The following is a 13,187-nucleotide window of genomic DNA, read 5'->3' on the forward strand; positions in this document are numbered from 1 at the left end:
AAAGAGATGATGAGGATCTGGGGTGAGAAATGTTTTTAGGACTGGGGAAGAAAGCCCATTTATACACTGTAGAATATAGGATGTTTACATTGGTTTCTGCAAGCTACAACTTGCTGTCCATGCAGAGAATCAAAATCCCAAGAATCATGTACTAGCTGGGGAAAAGTGAAAAATTTCAAATTTCAAAATAACAGTTTCTACTGACTGTGAATAGCCTTTGTACTACCACAGACAGGAACGATGTCTGTACTGTTTCTCCACACACTACAGATACTCCAACATTTTCTAGGATGTTGTTGTTAGCCCTGTTTCTTGACCATCATCTTAGTATTCACTCGTAATGGTGGATAACTAGTTTAGCCAGAACTCTCATTTGAAAGTTTTAAAATTTTATTTATTAGTTCTGATTAAATCTAGCCAAGGGCACTAACAACCCAATCAGCTTCCCTACAGAAGCACAACAGAAAAAGAAGGAATCCCTGTGTGAAGAGAAGCATTTGAACAGAACAAAGGTCTCCCACATAGGCGCCTTCCTCTGAGGATAACTTTTGGAAATATGATCTTTCTCTGCCTTGGTTTCTTTTTTTGTGGACTTCAACTGAATCAATCTCTTTCAGCGCTCTTTGTAAAGATAGGCTAATAAGAGATCATAAATCTTTTTTACTAGGTGAGGCATTTACCACCCTAATTAGCATTACCATTCAAAGGCTTTCATATTGGGGAGATAAACACCAGCATTCCATGTGCTCGGGTTAAAGAGAATCTTAAATCATTGTTAGGCATACTGAGGGCAACAAGAGTAGGGTTTAAACACTGCTTGCACTCTGATGGTCAGTCGTCACACCTCTAGGGAGATGCTCAAGGCTGAAACTGTCACAGGGTTGAGGAAAAATAAAACTCGAGGTTAGCACAGTGAGATTGTAAAAAATAACTCTGGTATTTCTACAGGCTATATTACAAAGTAGGTCTGCACAAAGTGCTAGTGAGTCTCATAAAGCAGAGATGGATAAATTTCCGTGACAGGTGAACTGGGTGAGTTTACTCAGTTATTTCACTTACAGGGAAATGCAAAATCCTCGGCAGGAGGGTCAGACTCTTAGGAGTGCCCCAGAAGTTGAACTCTCTCCTCCATCCAGGAAAGGTCACGGTGAGTGTGAACGCCGGATTATGACCCGCTAACAGGCTGCCAGCCCCAGCGGCGCGCAGGTGGGAAGAGGGGAGCAAACGTCAAAGCCCTTGTGCGCATGCGCCCCGGTGGCCTCGGCCTCGGGGGCTCGCCTCGCGCCTCTAGGGCCCGGGACACCTGGGCCGGAGAGCGAGCGCCTCGCGCGCCCGCGCATTCTCTAGGCCCGGGCCGGCGCTTGCGCACGAGCTTCACCGGGCGCGAGGGCCGCGGGGTTATTAGAGGTGCGGTGCGGTGCGGCGTGGGGCTGGGGGGGGGTAGGGGCGGGAGGAGGAGGCCGTCGTTACGGCGCGAGCGTGGTCACGTGGCCGTTGGTCACCGCCACCCACCCTCCCGCCCTGTTTTCTTTCAGGTCGGGCCGGGCCCGGCCGGCTCCGCGAGCGCCTGGCCGACTGAGGGAGAGAGAAAGGGGAGGAGGAGGATTCAGGGAGTAGGAGCTGGGGAGCCCTTCTGCGCCACAGGTAAAACAAAATGATGACGATAATCGTGAAAAAGCCCAAGCCCCCAGAGCACCTCCGCCTCCCTCCAGTGCAGCCTCACGTGCAGTCGCTCCCGCCCGGCCTCCCCCTCGGCCTCTGCAGCGCAAGTCCTGCCTCCCCTCGCGCCGTTGCTGCTGCGGGGGCTGCTGCCGCCCCACCCGAGGGCCCGAGGCGGCCGCCGCGCCAACCGCGGTGTGCGCGCTTCCCGGGCGGCGTGGGGGCTGGGCGGAGGGAGGCGGGGTGCCGCCCCAGCTCGGGGCTAGGCTAGGAGGCCCGCTGTGGCCCCAGGGCCGGGCTCGGCCGCAGAGCCAAGGCTCCACTTCCTACTTGGTCAAGTTCCCTGTTCATTTCAGCCCGGGGCAGCGCGCTTCCTTCACAGGCCGGAAGCGAAAGGGACCCGGAATCCTGTAACCTTTTAAAATGCACCTTCTAGAAGACAGAACCCTGTCCATCACTTCTTCATTTGTTATAGGAAGGCTTACGTCTGTTCACCAGTAAGAACTACAAGTTTGAGGCCTACGGAGAAGAAAAACTTTGCAGCTAGTGAAAGTTTCTATGTATATATTTTTCCTCCTAAGCTACTTTCCTGGGAACACACAAGCTTTCCTAAAAAAGATTCTGGTCTACAAGCCACCTAAAGTTTGGTTAATAATAGTTAAGTAGTTTCAACTCCGGGAAGTTTAAAGTTTCTATCCTTTAGGATTTTTCCCTGTATAATAACTTTTTTGAGTCTTTGATTTGTCAATTTTGAATTGGACTAAACCTCGGAATTTTAACATGTGTATCGCAAACTTTTGGGCCAGTTGGCGCTGAAATTTTCTATACCCAGTCATTCCTTCGTACTTAAAAATATAGTCCCAGTACAAACATACAAACTGTTAGTGTTGTGCTGTTGCATAAAAGTAGGAAGCATTAAATGTAGGCATTGGTGAAAAACCTTTGAATATTGTTTGTATCAGTGGCAGGAATTTCATTTATACATTGGTTGTTTCTCTTTGAGCTTTTCCAATTCCATATAAGTTTCATGCCGTATCCCAGAATTCAAATGTGAACGAACATTTTTAGTTATCATAAGTATAGCAGTGTCAAAGAGCACTCAGACCTTAATGTCCATGGGAATCATTTGGGCTCTTGCTAAAAATGCAGCTTCTAATTCAGTAGTTCAGTGATATTCTGCAGGAAAAGAAAATCCTTTGAGTATCAGGGAAGTAGGTAACGTCTGTGCTAAGAAATAACGGGGTGTACTATATCTATAAATGAACATACTCCTTTTAGTAATCCTCTTTTGCTGTAGAGGTGATTTGGCAAAAGGGTCATTTGCCAGAATGAACTGAGAAATCTTGCCTAGGGAAATCCGTTATGCAGAATGGGCCAAGAGTGGGGTGGGGGGCGTGGATAGGAGGAGTGCAAATACCTTGTCTGTAAACTGTGGTGCCTGCATCGTCTGGCCTGTAATTTTTCCTATAGAAATAGAAAATATTAGGATATTTCTAGCTAAAAGACTTGCTTGTCTCTAAGTAATTGGGTTTATCGACATACATACAGGCAAGTAATCCTGTGTGAATGTACTGCTGGGTGAGAATATTTTTAGTTGATAGAAGTATTGAAAGTGCTTTCTCTCAATCCTTTACTTGCAGCCTTAGTTGGCTCTTGCATCCTTGAGCCTTGGAAGCAAATTTTTAAACAATTGAAAGTCACTCTTACTGAGGGTGTGCTAACTGGATTCAGATTTTTTCTTAAGGTAATTTTTTATCATGTTAATTAGAGTTTAAAATGTCACATATAAGCTCATATGTACATAAATATGGTTATACTTTTTTCTTTAATGAGGATGGGGATTGAACCTAGGACCTTGGGCATTCTGAGTACTGAAGTTTTTAAGAACTTTATGAAAGTATGTTAGCAACTGCTCTCAAATTTTTATATTCTTCATTCTAGTCATTACCTTTGTTTCTTCATGTTTTAAAACTGTATGTGTAACTATTTTTTGAAGCACTTAGTGCCAGGCACTGTTCTAGGAACTTTGCATCTCTTAATGCATTTAGTCTTCACAACAACCTTTAAGGAAAAGGAAGCAGAGTGGGACAGGCCACATGCCATACCTGGGTTTACATAAAGGAGATCTAGTATTCTGACTTGTTGACTACAGTTTGTCTATATGCTGCTTTGTTAAAAGTAAATCAGTAATACTCTTTTTAAATCCTTTTTTTCTCTATTATTGTTGAAAATTATGAGCTTTACTTTGCATTTTAAAAGTAAAATTTTTCTTTTTTATGTCCTGCATTTTATTCTATTCTAAAATGAAACCCTTAATACTTAGTCTTTTCTGAATAAGATACTGAAATCTTAAAATTGTATTTTGCTTGCACTTGTTTGCTGGATCAATCTGAGTTTCTTTGTCACTGTTAAATATTCCTTTTGATTCACTGAGTTCCTCAGTCTTTCATGTCCACCTCAGTCCTGCAACACCCCCGCCCATGGAAGGTTTAGTTTGTACTTGCTATCCTAATATTTAAGTTTAGGGGTTCACTGGGTTTTTCTATAATTGTTACTTTTCATTTCTTAACACTTAGGTTAGGGATTGTCTAGATTACTGACCTTTTATTTGGTCAGTTAAGACAAAAACTAAGCATTGGTTGTTGTCTTATTATAATACTAAAAAAGTAAGGACAATCCTAGAATAAAGAATTAACTTTTAAGTTGAATAATGTATCATCCTTCCTTTAAGCCTTTCCCTGTAATTTTTTATTTCTATAGAAGTCTGAGAAGTGGTGCTTGTATATCTGATCTAAGACATTTCTCTTAACATGGAGAGATTACTGGAATGGTAGTATGTACAGTGTGTTTCCTAGAACTTGAGAAATGTGAGTGGTGGGTTTGGTAAGCAGAGAGGGAAAAGAAGGGAGGGTCTGTGGGCTGCTTGAGTAACAATGAGTTTGGGAAGTCAGTAACAATAGATCTCAGGCATAAATGCTTCCTCAAAAACACTTTATTTAGGAAAATGTTAACTGTTCTACAAATGTCATACAAACATTTAAAAATAATGCCCATATAATGTTTTTTGTTTGTTTGTTTTGTTTTGGTACCGGGGATTGAACTTGGGTCCCTGCACTTGCAAGGCAGGCGCCGGAACCACTGAGCTAAGTCCCTGGCCCAATATAATGGATTTTTAACATTGAACATTATGTATTTTGAACCATAAGAAGAGGCTAAGAGGTTCTTCTCAGAATTGCCCAAATTCTCTCTTATTCTTATTTATTTTTTTTGTTTCGGGGATCGAACTCAGGACCTTGCGCTTTTGAGGCAGGTGGCGGTGGAACCACTGAGCTAAATCCCCAGCCCTCTCTCTTATTTTTTAAATATTAGGGTATGTAGAGTTGAAATCCTTGCTGCATACTCACTTGCTGGCTTTCCTGTTTCTTACCCTGATGCTCTGCAGTGGGGGGCACGGTCTGCCCTGCTGCCTGGGCCTCACAGACAAATGGCCAAAACAGTAAACTTGAGCATTTGCTGCATGTGCAAATCAAGGACACTTTCTAATTTATATTTTCACTTACTAATAATGATTTTAGTATTTTTTTTTTTACAAATTATGTATTACCATGGTTCTCTATTGTTAGAATGTACTTCTGTTACTTACTAAAGAATTACTGTAAAACAATGCTGTATTACTCCAGCAGCAGCTTCATATACTTCATGTTTATCATGTCTTTTAATAAAGAGACTATTGAATGACTGACCTGTAACATCTAGTTTTATGTAAATACTCTCTGCAATGGATTTTTTTTCGTTTTTGTGTTTTGGTTTTTGAGACAGAGACTTTGTAGTGCAGGCTAGCCTCGAACTTGTGGCCATCCTCCTCCCTCAGGTTCCAAGTGCTGGGATTACAGGCATGCGCCAGCACGCCCAGATTACAATGTTTTTACAGGGATTAAATCCTCTAATGACACATTTCTCGGAATATAAATGTCATTAAGCTAGCCATGACTTTACCCACACTGTTGGAAACTTCCTAAAGTTCTTCAGGTCTGTTTTGTCTTGAGAGATGCTGAAACAAATGCCAGTTTTGTACTTCAAGTATTAGTTTAGAAAGCTGAGTAACAGCCATTTGTTAGCAGGTATGTTTTATTTCCTAGAGTTAATAAAGTTTTTGTCCCTAAGAAAAAAAGGTAGAAAAATCTTCATAATTAGACTAGTAAGAAGTAAACCTCTGTGTTTGATGTGATTACCTTGTGGAAAATACATCAGAAAGTAATAGTTCCCACCTTCTGAGATGGAGTTGTGATGATACAATGTTGCAACACAGAGCCTAAATCCTAGGTTCAGGATGCAGAGATGTGCAAACTGATAATGGCCAGTGGAGACTAGAATACACCTGGTTTCCCAGGACCTTTCGGAGTGCCCAGCAGCTACCTGGTAGCAATCCAAGAAGAGTTACTAATACAAGTCTTTCTGTTTTCAGGGGAGATGGTAGATTGATTGCCCTAAATCTTTGGTGGATTTTGGGGAATAGAGTTGGAGAGGTAACATTAATGAGATGGGTAGGTGGTACCAATCTTTCTGTCTTTTGTCTACTGCATTTATGAAACAGGGTTTCTTTTACTTCCCTGAAGTACAGAGTCTTATAAAAATTTTGATTAGTACATGTGAGTGGCTCAGGGAGACTTGGGATAAATTGCTTCCTAACCCACTTTCATTCTCTTAAGTAATGTAGGGGTTAATTTTAGTCTTTTTAATCCTGTAGGGTGTGCGTGAATATATGTACCTTTTCAGAAAAAACCCCAACATAAAATACTATTTTGTTGCTTGCATTTGTTGTTTTTTGGTACCGGGGATTGAACTTGGGATCTTGCGCTTATGAGGCAGGCTGTGGCACCACTGAGCTAAATCCCCGGCCCTTGCATTTGTTTTTCATTTAATATGTTATTGTCATCACACTTCCACATAACTTTTAGTGGCTAGATACTACTTCATTGTATGTATGTCCTTTACATAAATGGTCCTTTATTTTTAGACACCTAGATTTCTTTAAATCTTTCTGACAAGGAGTGCTACAGTGAAATTTCATTTTTAGGGACCAGGAGTTTATCTCAGTGGCACTACACCTGAATTCGATTCCCGGTACAAAAAAATATTTATTTTATTTTTTGCTACTATTCCTTTGTACCTGTGCATTATTTAGGGAAAATTGTTTTGAGTGAAATTAGTGGGTCAAAATATATGCCTATGCTTGGTACTTGGCTAAATTGCCTACTAGAAAGGTTACACCAGTTAACCCTTCACAAGAAGTCATTTGAAAGGCCTTGTACCTTGCTGTTATAGGTATTAATCATTTTTTCTTTAATAGCTTTATTTAGGTTTAATTGACTTTGTATTTCTTTCCCTTCTCTTGCCTCCAGATGTACCTCGTTTCCCCCTTTGTTTGAGATACTTTGCATCAGGCAGGGAAGGGGCCTTAATCATCCTCTCTAAGGGTCTTCTTTTTTGTTACAAAACTGCACGCAGAATGCCCCTGACCAGTAGCAACCAAACTACCTTTCAAAGGGTGTGGTAAAATGTTGACTATATTTGGTTTCCTCATAACATAGAAGCACTTAAGAAATGTGAGAAAGACTATACTGAGATATACGTTATGAAATTATCAGAGAATGATATAGTAGTAACTGCGTTGTTGTTACGGCTTGTATGTAGACGTGTCCTCAAAGCCTCATGTGCTCATAGGTGGAGCTTTTTGGAGTTGGCTGGATTTAGTGTGTATGATACTGGGATTAAGGGTGTATGGTACTGAATTAGTTCGCTGATTGGCTTAGCATAGTTCTGGCTATGGGTAATGGGAAGGCCCACCCTGGGTGTGGGTAATACCAGCCAGAAGGCTTGTAGTCTGGATGGGATAAAAGGAGAAGGAAGACTTACTGCTGCTGCCTCCTCCTGCCTGGTCTGCCATGGACTGTTTCTGCTCTGTCATGCTGCCCTGCCTTGGAACCAGCTGACTCTGGACTGAAATATCTACAAACTGTGAGCTGAAATAAACTTTTCCAGCTTTAACTTGTGGGTGTTGAGTATTTTGTCACAGCAACAAGAAGAGTAACTAAAACAGTGGTTGGGGATTACAAAGTAAGTGGTGAAGGATTAGTTTTAGAAAAAGCTCCTAAACAGACTTATTTTACATTTTAAATTTAAAAATTTTAAAAAATTTAAATTTTTGTTTTGTTTTGTTTTTGTTTTTTTTGGGTACTGGGGATCGAACTCAGGACCTTGCGCTTGCAAGGCAGGCATGGTGCCATTGAACTAAATGCCCCCCTGTTATTTCACATTTCTAATCCTAATCCTTTTAGCCCTGTGTGTCTGCCTGCTGGAGAACTCCACTTTTGGACAGCCCATAGGAAACTTCATATTCTGTGTGTACAACTGAATTTACCATCTTCTTTAAAAAAACTTTTTTCCACTCTATACAGTTTCTTGTTTTTTATTATGGTTTTTAAGCCTCAGAGGGGAATCACCTTTATCATCTTAAATATTCAGTGCTAGCTCTCTTTTTTCCTATATGGTTATGCTTGATTTTACTTCTTGAATTCTTTGTCTTTATCCCTACTACTTCTACTCTAGTTTACTATCCTATCATCTCTTGCTTATGTCTCTGTACTGACTGGTCCCCTGCAGCCAGGTGTTGATTGATTGATATTTTTACTGATTTATTAATTTGTAATACTGGGGAGTAAACTCTCTCTCACCTTACTGACTTTTGTTAGATCTCGGTAAAATAACACTGTTCAGGAATTTTCCTCACACCACTAAATCTGTGTTCCCTTCTTGTTTGACTGAATACCCTATACAGATCTATAACACTTATGTATTGTAGTTACCCTTTTTACTCACTAGTACATGACTTCCTTTTGACCTTCTGCTAGAGCATCATTTTTACTCTCATATTTCTGATCTGTCTATTAAAAGTAGATGCTGCACATCAGGTACTGTTCCTGGTGCTAAACTATAGCAGCAAATAAGGAATTGTTCTGGTTATTAACTATCATGTGATAAAACACTTCAAGATTTAACTAGCTTAAGACAACAGTAGTATTTTTTTAGTCATGATTGTATAATTTGTGGGGCTAGTTTATTTCCATTTCACCCAGTGTCAGCTTTGTAGGATTAGAGTAACTACTTCCAAAATGTCTTAATCACATACTTGGCAGTTGTGTCCAGGAGCTCAGGGAGGGGCTGTTGGCTAGAGCACAAGAGGCCTTTTCATTTGACTTGAACATGACTGGTTGGTTTTGAGAGGGAGTGTCCTTAAATGAGCATTCATAGGGGCAGAAAGTAGAAAAAACCAGACCTCTTAAAGGGTAGGCTTGGAGCATTATTTCTGCTGTATTCTATTGGTTAAGAAAAACAGCCCAGATTCAAGGGGAGGAGAATTAAACTCTTATCTCTTGATGGAGAGAGTGACAAAGAATTTCAGCTGTATTCAATTTATGCACACCTACAAAACAAAACTAAAAAAATTGTTAGATTAATTCCTGTTTATACTTTCATCTTCCTGAATCACGACAGTTTATCATTAATAAGAAATCAACATTAAATAAAAATTTTAAAAGTGACCTCTTTCTAAAAAGCAATTTTACTTAGTGTTCCCTTTATGCATGTGATTTCTTAACTTTTAAATTTTGATTGTGCATCCAACTCCTAATTCTAATTATTTTTATTTTTTTAAATTTCCTCTTTCATAAATCCCCATGCATGAAGTTGCTCCTCTTACATGTATTTCTAAAATTGGGATTATTGTATCAGAGGATATGTATAATTTAGATTTTGGTACTTAGTGCCAATTTGCCTGATAGATAATTTATACCCATGTTTGTAGTGCATGACAAGATTCATTTGCACATAACCTTGCTACCCGATGGTACTATATATTAGTTTTGGTAAATAGCTTATTGGCAAATAATGATAGACTGCTTTTATTCTTATTTAATGCCTGTTTAAGCCCTTTGTCTGTTTTGGGGGATGCTTTTTTTCTTACTGATTTTCAAAAGCTCTATATTGGAACTTTAACAAACCATTTACCTGGGCTGAAGATGTAACTCGGTGGTGTAGTGCCTGCCTGGCAAGCACAAGACCCTGAGTTCAATTCTCTGTAGCAAAAAAACCCCCCCCAAAAAACCAAAACCAGAAACCCTTTACCTATGATATGTTGCAGATATTCCCACTTAAAAAACCATTGCTTAGACTTCTAAGAATTCTTACAAATAGCTATTAAACTTTTATGTAGTACTCAATGGTTTTGGTTTGGGGATAATGAGTTAAACTTTCCATATCCCAGAATTATAAAACTATTTTTCATTTATATTAAAATATATGGTTTTATATTTTTATAAGTAAATGATTTGTCTAGAAATATGTTTTGTGTACAAAGATCTATATTTGAAATGACTAGACAACTTGAAGCATCATTTATCGAACAATTTGCCTTTTTAACCATAGATTTGAAACACCACCTTTATTAAATTCTTAATGTATATATCTTCTTGGATCTATTTCCTGAATCTTGTTTTTATCAGTTGGTCTGTCTCTTTATGCATCAGTAACAATTTCCTGTAGCTTTTAATACATTATAATACCTGGGTGGAGCCAGGCTTCCCTCAGTATTCTCTGTGAATTTTTTTGGCTAATCACACATATTTATTTTCCTAATTTTTGATAGCTGGTTCTCTTTGGTTTTCTAGGTAGAATATTCCCATAAACATTGGTGAATGTTGCCTCTTTTTAATAAGTATAACTGTTTTGTTTATCTCTTCTATTTCCTTTGACTACTACTTTCAGAATGCAATTTTAATTGTGTACATATTGTGTGCTCTTTAAAGTCATACATAATATTTTCTATTAGGAAGGGATGTTGACTGTTATAAAATGCCTTTTTTGACTTTTCTTGTACCATATTTTCTGCCTTTTGTCCTGCTAATATGGTGAATTATATTACAACTTTTATTTGTATCAAGTTTTTATTGTTTCAAAGAAAACTTTGTGTATATTACTTTTTTAATATAATGTGGGTTTTTACTTTTTAATACTTTTGTTTGGATATTTGCAATCATATTCATAAATATAATAGGCATACAGTTCTATTTATGTACCAGTTTTACAGTTAATATTGTTAGTTTCATCAAAAGAATAGGGACGCTTTCTTTTCTGTATTATGCTGTGAAACAGTTTAAATAGCGTAGGATTGAAAGAATTCACCTATTCTTTGTCTAGGTTTTGTACTTTTTGTGGAGTAGCAAGTTTATTTTCTCAGCTTTTCTCTTAGTTTAACTTTTTTTTCATTTCTTGAATAATTTGTTTTCCTAAGAAAAAACACTTATTTAGTTTTGTTGATTAGTACATTTTAACAGATATTAGGATTACTTTCCCTTTTTTGGTGATTATTACTTTTGTAATTATCCCTTACAATTTTGTTTCTTAGTAGAAATATTGCTGAGATCAGTTCTCCTTTGTAGTCTTCTAACAACTCTGGCTAAGCTTCTAATAGTTAAAAATGTAAAATTTTTGTATATTTTATATATTGCCACTGGTGCTTCGAGGGATGACAGAAAAAATAAAAACCTGGCTCATAATGTGTCTTGTTTCTCTGAGAGCCTGCACTGCACCCTTGAGTGTGTCCTTAAAATCTGTAATAAACCCTTCTTGTGTCTCTTATTGCTGTGTCCTGAAAATTCTTTTTCCCAGGTGGGAGTCAGCGAACTTGCAAACTTAGTTTACATGGGTGGGATAGGTTCCTTATTTCAGCCTCAGGGACTCAAACCCAGCCTGGTAACAAGTTATCTATACTTTTACTTGAAGAATTAATTTCAGAATCTTCTCTATCTTAATAGCTTAATGGTATAATATGATTGATAGATTTGATGAAATTCTTCCTGGATAGTTCCAGTGAATCAAGCTGAATTGCTGTTTCAGTGTTATACATTTCCATGAAATGAGTAGTGACTGAATTAGAAAACTGCAAAATTTCTTTGAAGTTGAGAACAGGGGTAATATGGTCAGCGAGACTACATGGATAAAGTAATTTCCTGAAATCAGAAATCCTGGATAAAACAGACTAAAAATGTTTATTCCTTTTGAATTAACATGACAATGAGAAATTAATGTCACTGGAAGGGGTCCAAGGAGGTTTCCTAAAGTGGAAATGGGAAATGTTGACTTTCCTCACCCACTGGGTTGCTGTAGGTTCACTGACTTCCATCACAGATAAAAAATTGCAAGACCTGCCAGTAAGGCATACAGAGTTTTATTAGGTAGAATTTTAAAAGTATACACTCAGAGTAGAATATGGGGGAGAGAGAGAGAGAGAGAGAGAGAGAGGAAGAAGAAGAGAACCAGGGAGAAGGAGAGGGAGGGGGAGGAGAGGAGAGAGATACACAGAGACATAGAGCCATTTTTTTGGTTTTGGGGCTGGAAATCTAGAAAGAGCATTCAGTTTACAGGTCTAAGGTGATGGCTCTTTGTGATGGCCCTTTTTATAGGCAGAAAGCACTAAGCATTTTATGGTGAAAAGCCTCTTTTTATAAGTCAAAAGTATAAGGTCAAACTTCCTATGTCTTTGACACTTAAAAAATTTTGGGGTGAGTTTCTTGGAATGGAAAAGGTTCTAAGTAACTTTTACTTCGTGAACTGCAGTTTTCCTAAAAAGTACAATTTTTAAATTATGTTTTCTTTGTCTCATTTGTGCTTTATTATTTTTTTTTTGGTACCAGGGATCAAACTTGGGTCCTCGTGCTTGCGAGGCAAGCGGCAGAAACACTGAGCTAAATCCCCAGCCCCTACTTATCTTTATTTCTTTTGTGCCACTGTTACAGGAAATAATACCAGAGATGAAATATGAAATATATCTCCCAACCTGTTAACTGTATGATACACCGAGTTGTTCTTCTCTAGAAATCGAAGAATGAGTCCTAGGAACAATGGAGGTTAAGAGTAGGAAGAAAGTTATTGGTTAGAAAGCTCCTAAGGGCAGGAGGGGTCCTGAGTGGGTATCCCTGGGACCCCCACTTTACAAAGGAGTTTTGTAGGGTGAAACCCACGTGGGTGCAACATGGGCCATAGCCGCGAACATCTAATAAGGTCATAAGAATAGTCACTTAGGTAATGGTGGTCCAATTGGGAAACAAGTCACATAACAAGCCGTGAATGTAAAGAACAAAGATTCTCCTAGAAAGTGGTGGGTCCAGAGGTCTCTGGTCACTCACCGGGGTGGCTGATACCTATCTAGACTTCATTAGACCCAGTGTTTGTTCTTTGAGGAAGTATGTAGGTCTGGTCATCTTGTCTTTATCTTAAGGCCTAGTTTTCAGCTGATGTGTCTCTGGTTGCCATTTTGGTATGTTTCACCTTTGTCCTGACCCTTTCCAGGACCTAGCCCATCTGACTGCCTGTAATATTTCTACCTAAGTCATCTCTCTATAATACTACCTCATTACTGGCCAAAATCTGTCTGAAAACAGGAATTCAGTAATTGCTTAATCTTGGAAGCA

General features: G+C 39.0%; 1 protein-coding gene across 12 annotated transcripts in view; it reads left to right on the forward strand.

The window, feature by feature from the left end:
* The first annotated feature begins 1,297 nt into the window (after positions 1-1,297).
* The window catches only part of Tbc1d5 (TBC1 domain family member 5), a 630,984-nt gene continuing 619,094 nt past the window's right edge, over positions 1,298-13,187 (forward strand). For 8 of the 12 annotated variants that reach the window (XM_087181481.1, XM_004864266.3, XM_087181483.1 and 5 more), the window contains exon 1: positions 1,536-1,644. The gene's annotated coding sequence lies outside the window, so the exon portion shown is untranslated. Of the gene's footprint in view, positions 1,408-1,508; positions 1,645-13,187 lie in introns of those variants that run through there. The other 4 variants (XM_087181491.1, XM_087181488.1, XM_087181487.1 and 1 more) reach the window with 3 other exon arrangements.

This window comes from Heterocephalus glaber, unplaced genomic scaffold (genome assembly GCF_053883595.1).
Source record: "Heterocephalus glaber isolate CG9 unplaced genomic scaffold, H.glaber_assembly_v1.0 deba00001472, whole genome shotgun sequence".
Classification (NCBI taxonomy): domain Eukaryota; kingdom Metazoa; phylum Chordata; class Mammalia; order Rodentia; family Bathyergidae; genus Heterocephalus; species Heterocephalus glaber.